Here is a 12,371-nt window from a genome sequence, read left to right as displayed (position 1 = left end):
TACAGGGTAAAAATGGGAGTTCATAACCCACTTGAATCAAATGTATGAAATATGATATGTCAAGAGCTTTGTAATGTTTTGAACAACTAATAATAATAAAAATTGAAAAAATAAAATATCAATTACTATTAAAAGATTAAAAAACAATAGAAAAGCTGCCCTGCTTGGGGGCTTTAGAGATGGGGACAGTCTGAGTAGTGGCCTGGCCCCAAAGAGTATTCTTCCATTTTTCCTAGATTGAGCTGTAGAAAATGAGAGCTGAGAGGGATCCCAGAAACCACCCAATCCGTGCACCCCTTCCCATCTAACAGGAGGAAACTGAGGCCCAGACAGGAATGTCAGTCCAAGGTCACCCTGTGGCTGAGCCCAGAGCCTCTGGCTCCTGGTTCCACAGCTAACTGTCTCCTCAGCCCATCTCCTCAGCCTTCTTACCACTTCCTGGGAACCCTAGGGTGTTTCAACCTCAAAGAGCACCTGTCTACAAAGAGGACAGCAAGAAGCACAGTACACCACCCCCACCCCCACACGGAAGCCGTCAGGCTCCCTGCCTCACCCTGCACAGAAGCCATCCCAGGGGGTGAGGGACCCTGGGGGGCCTGAAGGCAGCAGATACCCCAGGAGTCTCAGAGACCCCAGGACAGGTGTGACATTTACACCAGGACGGATGACAGCCCCTGAGAAATTAGACCAAGACGTCCTCAGAGAAGATGCCCAGAAACAGAAAGGCCTGCTTCGTCTGTTCAGCTGCTTTAACAAAAATACCAACACCCAGGAGCCTTATAAACAATGGAAATGCACTTCTCACAGTCCTGGAGGCTGGGGAGGCTGAGACCAAAGGCCCAGCAGATCTGCTTTCTGGTGGGCTCTGCTTCTTGGTTCATAGGCAGCCGTCCTTTCATTGTGTCCTCACGGGGCAGAGAAGAGGAGGGGTCCCTTCCATGAGGACTCTGATCTCATTCACAAAGGCTCATCCTGGTGACCCGCTCACCTCCCTGAGGCCCTGCCTCCAAGTCCACCCCACGAAGGTTAGGATTTGGATATGTGATGGAGGGAAAGCACCAACATTCAGCCCAGAGTGGGTTTCAGAGACCAGGCACACGTCTCCACCCCCGGGAAGTCCCTAGGTTTTCCAGCCCTGGCCCATGTCCAACCACCCCAGAGGGATGCAGGCCCAGAGGAGCATCCGAGTCCAACTTGGCCAGGCACCTGGGTTGCGGGGCAGCACCTTTGGAAATGATGATCAGGTTCCCCCTCCTGAAATGAGCAAAGCCCCCCAGCCTGCCCTGGGTGGGGCTGCAAAGGGCCTCGTGGCCTGAACGTACCTGGGATCTGTGTCCTGAGGCAGACCCTGGTCCTGTCTGCCACCTGCCTGTAGGGACCAAGACTCCCTCTGCGTCTCAGTTTGGATCACAGAGATGACTTTTAAACTGTGTTTTACACTTAGGAGTCTCTATTAAAAAAAAAAAAAAAAAAAAGATGATTTCATTTGTTTCCTAGCCATAACAAATGACCACAAACTGGGTAGTTGATAACAACAAAATCGGATTCTCCACAGTTCTTGAGGCCAGAAATTCAAAATCAAGGTGTCAGCAGGCCACCTGTCCTCCCTCCCTCAGCTCTCAGGGAGAGAACCCTGCCTCTTCCTTCCTGTTTCTGGTGCCCGGGACACTCCCCAACCTGCAGGCTGCATCACCCCGTTCAGCGTCCATCTGCAAGTAGCCTTCTCTGGTCTCTCCTCTGTGCCTCTTCCCACTGGTCCTTGGGTTTGGGTTCATCCTGGGTAATCCAGGATGATTCCGTCCTTAACTTAATCACATCTGTGAAGACCCTTTTTTACAAAGAAGTCTGAACTCACAGGCTCCTGTGATTAGGGCATAGGCATATCTTTTAGTGGTGGTGGGTGGGGGGCCCATTCAAATCCATCACAATGATCTCATTCCAAACCCTATTATGTTGTTCAGTGCACTGAGAATTGGAGTGAAACAAGAATGGAAGTAGGGGGTCTTCCCCCTCCCCTCTTCCTTCCCCACTTCAAGTCCTCTCCAAGGAAGCATTAGACAGCCAGTTCCCTTCTGCCACTGCCATCATGCCTGTCCTTGTCAACCTCCTGCCTGCCTTCTCGTGGCCTCCTGGGAGGTAGCTTTGCTCCCCACATGCCCCAGCAGAGTACAAATCAATTTCTGCCTGCTGTAGTCTGGGGCCTCCCAGCCCTTCCTGGCCCTTCCTGGCCACACACAGCTGCTTAGCTGGGTGGAGCTGGGAAGAAGCACCGCTCCCTATGCCCCCCACAACATAGAGCTGGACTTCCAAACCCTGGGGCTTCTACCTCTAGGCACGAACATGGCCGGGAATGGGGGTGACTTGTGCAGGGCAGTCAGCTCCATGCCTGGCCTCTAGCCAGTGGGCTAGGGGAAGTGAGCAGGCTTGGCCTTAGGGTTCTCTAAAGAAAGAGGGGCATAGCTGGGCGAATGTCTGTAATCCCAGCATCTTGGGAGGCCAAGGTAGGAGGATTGCATGTTCAAAGCCAGCCTCAGCAACTCAGTGAGGGCCTAAGCAACTCAGGGAGACCCTGTCTCTAAATAAAATATAAAAAGGGCTGGGGATGTGGCTTAGTGGTTAAGCACCCCTGGATTCAATTATCTGTACAAAAAAAAAAGAGGACCACTGATTCCCACCCCCTAGAGGGCAGAGTTCACTAAACTGAGCCCATCACTTCTCCTTTCAAAACTGGTGTGCAGCCAGGTGTGGTGGAGGAGGCTGAGTCAGGAGTTCAAAACCAACCTCAGCAATGGCAAGCTACTTAGCAACTCAGTGAGACCCTGTCTCTGAATAAAATACAAAAGAGGGCTGGGGATGTGGTTCAGTGATGGAGTGCCCCTGAGTTCAATCCCCAGTATCAAAAATAAAACAGGCAGGTGTGCTCTGTGACCTTGGATGGGTCACTGCACCCCCCAGAAACTCACTTAATGAAGATACCAACAGCATTTTCCTCAAAGGATTATTGGTGGGCTCCAGGAAGATAAGGATTATTTTAAAAACTTTTCCATGAAACCATTTGTCAGGTAACAGTAAACAGGACAGTCAGGCTACTTGTCCTGTGACAGCTCACCTCTTCATGCAGACCAGAGGAGCCAGAGCAGAGACAGGCAGAGCCTGGGGACTCTGCATGGGGGCTGCTGGGAAGGCAGGTGTGGACCAGAGAGCAGGATGAAAGGATGGGAAGGCGGCGGCTGACAGGAGGCATAGGGGGTGCTCCCCAAGGATGCACCCCAGGTACTCTCTTGCTGGCAGCCTGACTCCTAGCCCAGCAGCTTGTGTGTCCAAGAGAGGGAGCCCTCTCTTCCTCCCCTCTGCTTCTGCCTTTGTGCCCAGCCCTGGGCCTGGCACGAGGCCGTGGATGCAGGCTGAGCCCACGTGACAGAGGCTGATCAGCTTGGAGCCGATGCAGTCAACCAGAAGTGGCTAATTGCACAGATTAATTGAGCCAATTACCGCAGCCTCCCAGGAGGTCTGGGAGCAGGCCTGGCTCCTGGGGCCCAGGTGCAGGGCTGTAGGAAGGATTGAAGAAGGAGCCAGGCCCTCTCAGGGCAAGGCTGAGCTCTGCACCCCCAGCCCTGCCTGCCTACAGGAGCACAGGATGGAGGACTGGCCAATGCCCACTGGAGAAAGATGGGCGTGTGCTCCTGGGCAGGTCCAGGACAGTCAGGCCAGAAGGGGAGGCAGGGCTAGAGCAGGAAGGGGGTGCGCTGAGCGAATGAATGGTTTCACAGAGAAATGAATTGCCCTTTCTTGCCACACCTTCTGCTAATTTTGGAGTGTGAATGAAAGTGAGAGTGAGTGTGAAATGTGGATCATCCAGGCAAGCTTTTAGGATGCGTGGGAACCTTACCGCTGCTGTCCTTTATCTATCCTGGCCCGCTGCACAGCCTCTGTGGGAGGCCCGTGTCACGGTTATTGTTGTCATTTTACAGATGAGGGGACCGAGACGGATGCCACCCAACTGAGGCCACACGGCTGACAAGTGAAGGAGTCAGGATTTGAATCCGAGTCTTTCCAGGCTGCCAAAATTCTGTGGTACCCAGCCCCAGGTGTGCCTGGGCTTGGCATCAGGGAGTGTGACCCTAAGGATGGGTTTGTGTGAGTGCAGTAACCAGGGGGTGGAGGGGTGAGACCTGAGTGCCTGCTGGCCCAGCTCACACGTGTGCAAAGGTAGGGCTGACTGGAGTGTGTCTGCCCCCGCAGAAGTGCACTGCAGAAGATTGAGTTTTCCCCCTGCACGCCCTGCTCTCGCCTGGGATCAGAGTCTACCCTGGGGCCAAGGCCAGCTGAAGGCCAAGGACAGCCCATTGGCCAGAGGGAACGAAGGTCTAGGCCCCAGTGAGAGGTACAGGCCCCCCTCCCCGCCCCTCCTCTCCACTGTCACCACCGCGCACAAGGCGTCCTGGCTTGCCCAGACCTGTGCAGCACATTCCCGCTCACCTGCTCCCTTCCAATTCTATCTCCATGCAGAGGGCAGGGATGTTTATTTTTATTTTACAACTCTAATCACAATGCATTTTTGTCTTGTTTTGTTTGTGCAAATGTAGACTCTCTATACTATACTCATTCCAAGATGAAATTTTTCCCAAAATCAACTTTATCAAAATAATTTACATAAAACAAAATGCACCCATTTTAAGAGTAGAGATAATTGCTTCTGACAGATGTATGTACCTGTGTAGCTGCTGTTCCTTCCTAACACTTCCAACACCTCAGAGAGTTACCTCATAGCTCTCCCTGGTCAACCCGCCTCCTGCCCCAGGACATGGCTGATCTGATTTCTATCACTATAAACTAGTTTTGCCTTTCGAGAACTTCATATAGATGGGATTATGCAGCCAGTATTCTTTGTGGCTGGCTCCTTGCACTCAGCATAACATTTGGGAGTTCCTCCACATTGCTGCCTGGATTGTATATGTATGTGGTCTGTTCCTTTTTATTGTTCTAGAGTTTTCCACTGCAAGCATTTACTGGTTTGTTTATTCACCCGTTAGTTGGTGTCTGGGTTGCTTCCATATGAATAATGAGGCCATATGAATAATGCTGCTGTGAACATTTTGTATACACCTCCTTTTACATATATCTTTATTTCCTTGCAGGAAGTCCTTTGGAGTACAATTGCTGGATGTCCTTCCAAGTGCCAAACTTCTTTTGAACCTTTGCATTTGCTGGTTCCTCTTCTGAGGATGTTTACTCCAACTCTCCTGTTCCTCAGGACTCATGGTAGCTTTCAGTTCTTTGCGGGCGGTGAGGGGGTGTCCTAACCATCCCCATCTCCATGTAAATGTGCAATTTCTCCTGCCTTCTCAAAGCTCCCCGTGCTTTCTTCCTTGTAATTCAGGTCACAGGGTTAATTGCATGGTGGCCTGTGTGGTTCATGTTTCATGTTCCTCTGCTCTGCTCAACTACAGGCCCTGTGAGTTCAGGAGTCACACCCCCCACCTCCAGAGTACCTAGCACAATCCCGGGCACAGGAAAACCTGGGAGGGATTTTCAGAGACTAAATGAAGGTGGCTGAGCCCTGAGCCTCACAGTTCCAGGTTGGGCTCCCGATGCCTGCTAGGGAATCTGGGAGCCCACAACTTGCAGAAACCCAAGCAGTGATTCTACCCCAGATCCTATGACAGAGAGAGGGAGGGAGGCCGAGAAGGCCGGAGAGGGAAGAGGATGAGTCATCTTCAGGCACACATGGCAGGGGAAGAGGAAAATGCAACTCAGCAGCTTCCTGACCTTTTGCTCATGTGGGGGACAAATATTCCAGCCCCAGTGAACAGGGGTGGCAAGCAGGTACTCTCAGAGCCAGGGAAAGCACTCACCAGGCCATAAGCAATAACTGGAGAGATTTCTCAGGCTCAGAGGGAAGATATAGCCCCCTCCCCACACCCAGCCTCTGCCACTGTCATTGTTAAAAAGTTCCCCTGCTGTGGCTGTCCCCACACCCCCACCCTTCTCCCTACCCCCACCCTCACCCAAGAGGCTGTGTGCAGCTCTAAGGAAAAACTGCCCAAAGAGAGGACGGTGTCTTGCCCAGGACAATACAAAAGCAGCAGAAACTTCCTTCTCAAAAAGCAAAGGGCAGGGGGACCCAGGTCAGGGGACTTGGACTTCATGACCTCATCCAAAACGACTAGGGTGAGGCCTGAGGGAAAGTCTCAGAAATCCTCCTTTACACCTGTAAGGAGTGACGGTGGGGGACGAACAGGAACAGATGGTAAGTAGAGGAGGGTCTGCAGAGGGGTGGGTCATGCTCGTCTCTAAGAGGACAACGGAGGCAGCTGTGGCCCCAGCACACCGGGCTCTGGGCGGCTCTGGCAGCCTGACTCTCCAGCAACTCTCCAGGCCTAAACAGCCGACCTGGAGGGGAGAGGCCATTGCTCAGCCGAATGGGGAAAGAGTCAAAGGCCTTGCAAAGCCACAAGTGCTAATGGATGCAGACCTCCCTGGGGGACCATCACCCAGCACTCATCTATGGCAAATCTGCTTTTAACAGCTCACTGACCAGCTCTCCTCCTGTCGGTATGGAACTGCTCTGCCTTCACATGGGACATGGCTTATTAATCCTGAGAGCCTCAGCTCATTGCCACTCAGACCCCTTACTCTCACCCCAGCCCCACCCCAGAATGCCCCCATGAGAGGACGGATTCAGCTGGGCCCTGCCTACAGGGATTTACTCAAGATCCTTCCCCCCACCCCTCAGGATCTTGATCTTCTGAGCAGCTGAGACTTTCAAGGTGCAGCCAGAAGAACTCAGAGCCAGAACCAGGGACAATCTCTGACTCTGTGGGTCTCTCTCTGGTTTCTTCAGGGAGGAGCCAGTGGAGCCAGGGCCTGGGTCGGGAACGAAGGCCACGCCTGGGACTGAAGAAGACATGGACATGGAGCGTCAGTTCACCTCCCAGAGCCCTGGTTTCCAAATCCTAAAGTAGGAGACAGAAATAATTACAGGGCAGCAATACCTTGTCAGGATTAAATACAGTAATGGATGCAAAGCTTTGGTGCAGAGTTAGCAATCACAAAATGCTAGCTTATTTTATGAATAAACTTTAAATTCTGGAACAGTTTGTTTTTAACCCTCACACTTGTCAAGTGTTTTTGTAGTTCCTATAACACTTTCTCATTTATTTATTTATTTATTTATTTTTGCTCCGTGCCGTGATCCTATGTGAACACAGGACAAATACTACTGGCCCCCTTTTACGGATGAGATGACCCAGGCCCAGCAGGCTAGAAGAAATTGTGCAATTTTCACAAGACCTAGTGAGTAGCAAGACCAGGATTAAAACCTCTGGACTTGAATCCTGGATTTTTCTGCATGAGACTTGCAGCTGGATACAAATCCCTGCTTACTGGGCTCCACAGGGTTCGGCATATGACCTAGTCGTTCAAGGAACTTGAAAGGCTTTGTGGAAGCTTCAAGAGCAAGAAGAGTTTGGGGTGACATGATGAAGCCTTCGGATAATGCACATGCCTCAGGGTTGGGGCTAGGGGCTCAGGCTATAGCCAGCTGGGGAAAAGAGCTTTGCTTACAAGATAATAATAATAATAATAAGGGGGGGGCGTGCATTGTGAAAATTGAAGGGAGACCACTTCAGTAGAATAAGGGAACCAGATGAAGGAAAGAAGGGAGAGAAAGCAGAGGTCACTTGGCTGAACTGTTCTGTGCACGTATGAAAGTGTCACAATGAACCCCACTATTATGTGTAATTATAATGTCCCAATAAAAAAATTAAAAAACAAGAGTTTTTTTTTTCCTAAAAGTGGTTAGAATGGGGGTTCCAAAGGCCAGAGAAGGGGAGGATAACACCCATCAGAGAAAGGTGGTAACACTCAGCCCTCCTCCCAGACTCCCAGGTGAGAGGCCCCCACACAGCACATGAATGGCGCATGGACCCGAGTGACAATGGGCATTGATCCTTCTCCTAGCCAAGTTGGAAAATGAGTTAAAACTCTTCACACAAAACATCAAACTCCTGAGGATGACAAAGAGGCACAGGGGTGCATTACTTGTCTATCTAGTTGTGAAACAAGTTCTCCCCAAACTTACTTACTGGCTTAACACAGCAGTAGTCATTATCTCACAGTCTGCGTGGGTCACGAGGTTGTGAGAGAACATGGGCTGGGTGGCTCTGGCTTGGATCCTCTCTGTGGTTACAGTCGAGACTAGGCAGGGGGCAGTCATCTGAAGGCTCGACTGGGTCAGGAGGAGCCACCTCCAAGATGCTGCTCTCACATGGCTGTGGGCGGGTGGCCTCAGTTCCTCACACATGGGCGTCCCCATAGTGTTCCTGGAGTGGCTTCATGACGGGGCAGCTGCTTCCTCTCCAGCAGGAAGAAAGCCACCATGCTCTGAATGGACCTAGTCTCAGAAGTCACAGGCCATCACTTCTGCCTTGTTGCTATTTGTTAGAAGCAAATCTCTGAGTCCAGCCCATACTTAAAGGAGGTGAATTAGACTCCACCTTTTAAAGGGAACTTCAAAGAATCTGTAGACATAGATTGAACCTCCACAAAAGGGCAGTATGCTCAGAGCAGACCCAGGAGACCACCTGCTGGTCAGGATCAGTGTGCTAGCGGCCCTCCCAACAGCGCAACGGAGACCCTGTCACACACCAGTTAGGGTCCTGACTCCTGCCCACATCTTCATGTAACTTGGGCTCCCCTGAGTCAGAAAGATCAGATGCCCCCAGGTAGGAGGTGAGATGAAGGAGGGAGATATTGTCAGGGAGGTGCCAGGACCTGGTGGAGGTGGCCTTCATTCAAGCCTGAATGCGTGGTGGGAAGAGAGGTTGGGGTACTGCACGCTCCTTCTACTAGCCAAATTGGAAAATGAGTTAAAACTCTTCACACAAAATGTCAAACTCCTGAGGATAACAAAGAGGCACAGGAGTGCATTACTTACCTATCTAGTTGTGAAACAAGTTATCCCCAAACTCTGAGCTACTCTACCTGCACCAGAGCAGGAGGGGACTCCATGTCTGCCCGGCACACGGTACAGGAACATGTTTGTGTGCACATTTGATGATACTCATAGATCTGGAAAGGAAAGTGCCTGCTATGGTTTGAATGTTGGTCCCCCCCTAAACTCATGCTAAGGTTTCTTTAATCGCCATTGTAACAGGATGAAGCAGTAGGGCCTGCAAGAGGTAATTAGGCCATAAGGCCTACTCCCTCATGGGTGGATTTAATGTCTTAATAAAAGAACTCTTGGAATGAGCTCCTTCTCTTGCCCTTCCACCTCCTACCAGGGATACTGTAGTAAGAAGGGCCTTAACAGATGCTGTCCTGATGATCTTGGGCTGCTCAGACTCTAGAATCATGAGATAGAAACATCTATTCTTGACATATTTCCCAGCCTCAGGTATTCTGTTACAGCAACACAAAAAGGACTTAGGCACTGCCTTCCCAGGATCCTAACTGGCCTGGGAGCAAAACTAAGGCCATAGAGATGAGACCCACCTGCCCAGGCTCCCCCTCAGGCACAGCTATCCACTCCCAACCTGAAGAAGGCAGCATCCAGTACCACCTACCTTCGATCCAGCAGGAGATAAATTCATTGGCTGACCAAGAGCCACTCGGATAATCTGTCTTAAGATTTTGGAACTCAGGGGCCCAGAGCCTGGGCCTCCATCTGGGGCAGGGCCTGAAGCTGAGGTCAGGCAGTCAGGGCAGGCTGGGGGAGCTGGAGAATCTATTTTAGGAGCATGTGTTGATGAGCAAGCGAAGCTGATCCGCAGAGCCAGGCAGGAAAATGGAGCTGAGGGAGCGGCAGGGACAGGCCTGATGGCGTTGGAGTGGGAAGAGGTGGGGTAGAACCCTGGGGCCTGGGAGCTTCGTAGCTCTCCTGGGTCCTGGAGGCTCTTCCCAGGCCCCACAGGGCACTCCAGCCTCCTTGCCGGGCATCCCTGTTCCCTAAGCAGGTGTGAGGAGGGTTCTGTTCTGGGCAGTCAGAGCTCCATGCCTCAGACCTGAAAGAGGTGGAGGGGACAACGGGGCCCTGGGCTCTGCAGCTCCACCAAGGAGGACCTTCAGTAAAACTGACCATACCCACCCTCCTCACACCCAGGGAACCCAGAGAAACAAAATGTGGCACTCACTTAACTCTCCCCTGGGGTCTGTCCGTGCATCTTCCTTCCTTCTTATTCTCCCTGGGGCTGAGTCCAGCAGCAACGAGGAAAAAAAGGCAGATAATACTCTCCAGCCCCTCGGGACAGAGGTGAGCAGAGAGAAGAGGTTTCCAGAAAGGGCAGCCCTCCATACGTAGCCTGGTGTGCGCCGTGGCTGGGCGGTGAGGTCAGCAGCCAGCCAGAGGACAGGGACGCGTCAGCCCCACCTGCCTCACACCCCTGCATCACTGGGCCTTAAGTCCGTGAGGACTCCTACACAGTAACCAGGCCAGCTCAGAAGGTGGACGTTGGGAATGTTCATTGATTCATTCAGTAGACATTGGAGCCCTTACGTATACACTAGGCCCACCCTTGGAACCAACTCAGCCCCGTCCTCAGGAGCTCACGGTCAGTGGGCATGACAGGATGTGGAGAGCAGCCGCTAAAGGACACGCGGGAGGGAGGCTTTAGTCACGCATAGGAGGCCAGGGGGAGCCAGGCCTGGAGGAAGGTGCGGGATGTCAGTGGGAGAGAAGGGCACCCTACCTGAGTGAGCAGAGGGACAAACACCCACCGAGGGCCTTGGAGGCTGGGGGGCTCTAGTGCATCATTAGCTCAGAATCCCCTTCCTTTCCCTGGGCCTCAGTGTCCACTTAGCTGCTCTCAGGATGACCTAGCGGCCCTGGCACTCCAGAGCCTAGGGTGGCAGGCTGTCGGCTAGGGCCGAAGGTCAGGGAGTGGAGTTTGTAGCGTTTTAGGTCACTCAGTGTTTTCCCAAACAGCTCTCCTGGGCCAGATGGGCAAGGGCCCTAGGCCAGGCCAGGGGAGCCCTGTATGGTCAGACACCATCTCATCTCTCTGTCCATGAAGTCAATGATCATCCAACAGGGGCTGGGTCCTGGGTGTCAGCCCCCCAGGCAGGGCCCAGGGTGAAGCCCAGCATACACAGAGCTAGAGAACCTGAAATACCTTGGGGCGTCCCTGAGTGCCCTTGAGGAGGACGTCAGTATCTCCAACCTGCCCAGGGGGGTTATCCACATGGATTTTAATTAAAAAGACCTTAGTGGGCTGCTTTACCAGGCAACAACCTAGCAACCAGGTTACCAGGACAAGTTTTACTTTCCTTTTCCAGAGCCCCCTTCTCCAGCAAAAGGGCCCATGAGCTTGGTGCTTAAATTCATCTATAGTCTCTCTGAAATGGTTTGCCTTCAGCCTCCCATAGATTGACCACCTGAAAGAGGCAGGATGACCCTGGGACTTGTACCATGAACACAGAACAGCCCAATGTGACTGCTCACTGAGGATACTGGAAGGGAAATCAGACTAAACCTGCTAAGGTCAGATAATGGAAGGTCTTACATGATGAGCCAAGGAGTTGGGTTTAGAAATGGAGGAGTGACTAGCAGGAGTTGTTTTTAAAAATATCCAACAGCAATGACCTATATGGATAGGTACTGGGGGCAGGAAGGGGCTTCCAGCAGCCAGGGGAACACTCAGGCGGGGCCCTGAGCCCTGAGCAGAGGAAGAGGGACCAGAAAGGAGCAGGTGGGTGAGAGAGATCATGCAGGAAGTGACCCCTACAGGATTTGACCAGGACAGAAAGTGGGAATTGAGGGAGAAAAGGCACACAGAAGACTGGGAATGTTCCAGATTTCTCTCCACAGCAAACCACATACCTAAAGTCCCAAGATGTCATGAGACTATGTCCAATAGCGCATGCACACGTACCTAGGAGTAGGAGTCCCAACATCCAGAAAGTCCCCACATGCCAGCAGGTCCCCACATATGGGATAGCTACTCATATGATTCTTACCCAAATGCTTGCAAAGGACCCTGGAGTGACAGGGCTTCCCTGCCCCTCAGCTTCCAGGGTCTCCCCAAGCCACTCAGCAGGAAGGCAGTAAAGAGCCAGGGGGCTGGGCAAAGGGGAGGCCAATGCCTCTACTCTCATCAGAAGCCTCGCTGGTATTTTTAGCGCCGCAATCAAGAGCAGAGCCCGCCTCTGGATCAGCTCAGGCAGCCTGGGCCGAGCAGAGCTGTTAAAAATGGAATGAACGCCACGTGCTGCAATCAGTGGTGGCGGGCATGGGGCCCCAGGCAGGGCAGCAGCTGTGGTTACAGAAGCTCTTGGCCCTCAAGTCTGGCAGAGGAAAGGGGCATCAGGCTCCCCAGAGCATGCCAGGCTCTGGGGGCGGCTGTCCCCTAGCCATGATGCCCAGAAGCCACCAC

The 12,371-nt window shown here is 52.4% G+C and overlaps 1 long non-coding RNA gene across 2 annotated transcripts; it reads right to left on the bottom strand.

Annotated features, from left to right (window-relative positions):
• Positions 1-6,004: 6,004 nt before the first annotated feature.
• LOC113193108 (uncharacterized) lies at positions 6,005-12,099 on the bottom strand. 2 transcript variants are annotated; one of them, XR_003302105.2, is made up of 4 exons: positions 11,956-12,099; positions 10,134-10,190; positions 8,088-8,435; positions 6,005-6,956 (listed from the first exon to the last, which is right to left on the bottom strand). It is a non-coding gene; the product is annotated as an uncharacterized LOC113193108 (long non-coding RNA). The 2 variants fall into 2 exon arrangements; XR_003302104.2 differs by having other exon boundaries at positions 8,088-8,395.
• Between the last annotated feature and the right edge of the window lie 272 nt (positions 12,100-12,371).

This window comes from Urocitellus parryii, chromosome 4 (genome assembly GCF_045843805.1).
Source record: "Urocitellus parryii isolate mUroPar1 chromosome 4, mUroPar1.hap1, whole genome shotgun sequence".
NCBI lineage: Eukaryota > Metazoa > Chordata > Mammalia > Rodentia > Sciuridae > Urocitellus > Urocitellus parryii.
Note: the sequence above shows the minus strand (reverse complement) of the source record. Positions and strands in the feature narration are given on the sequence as shown.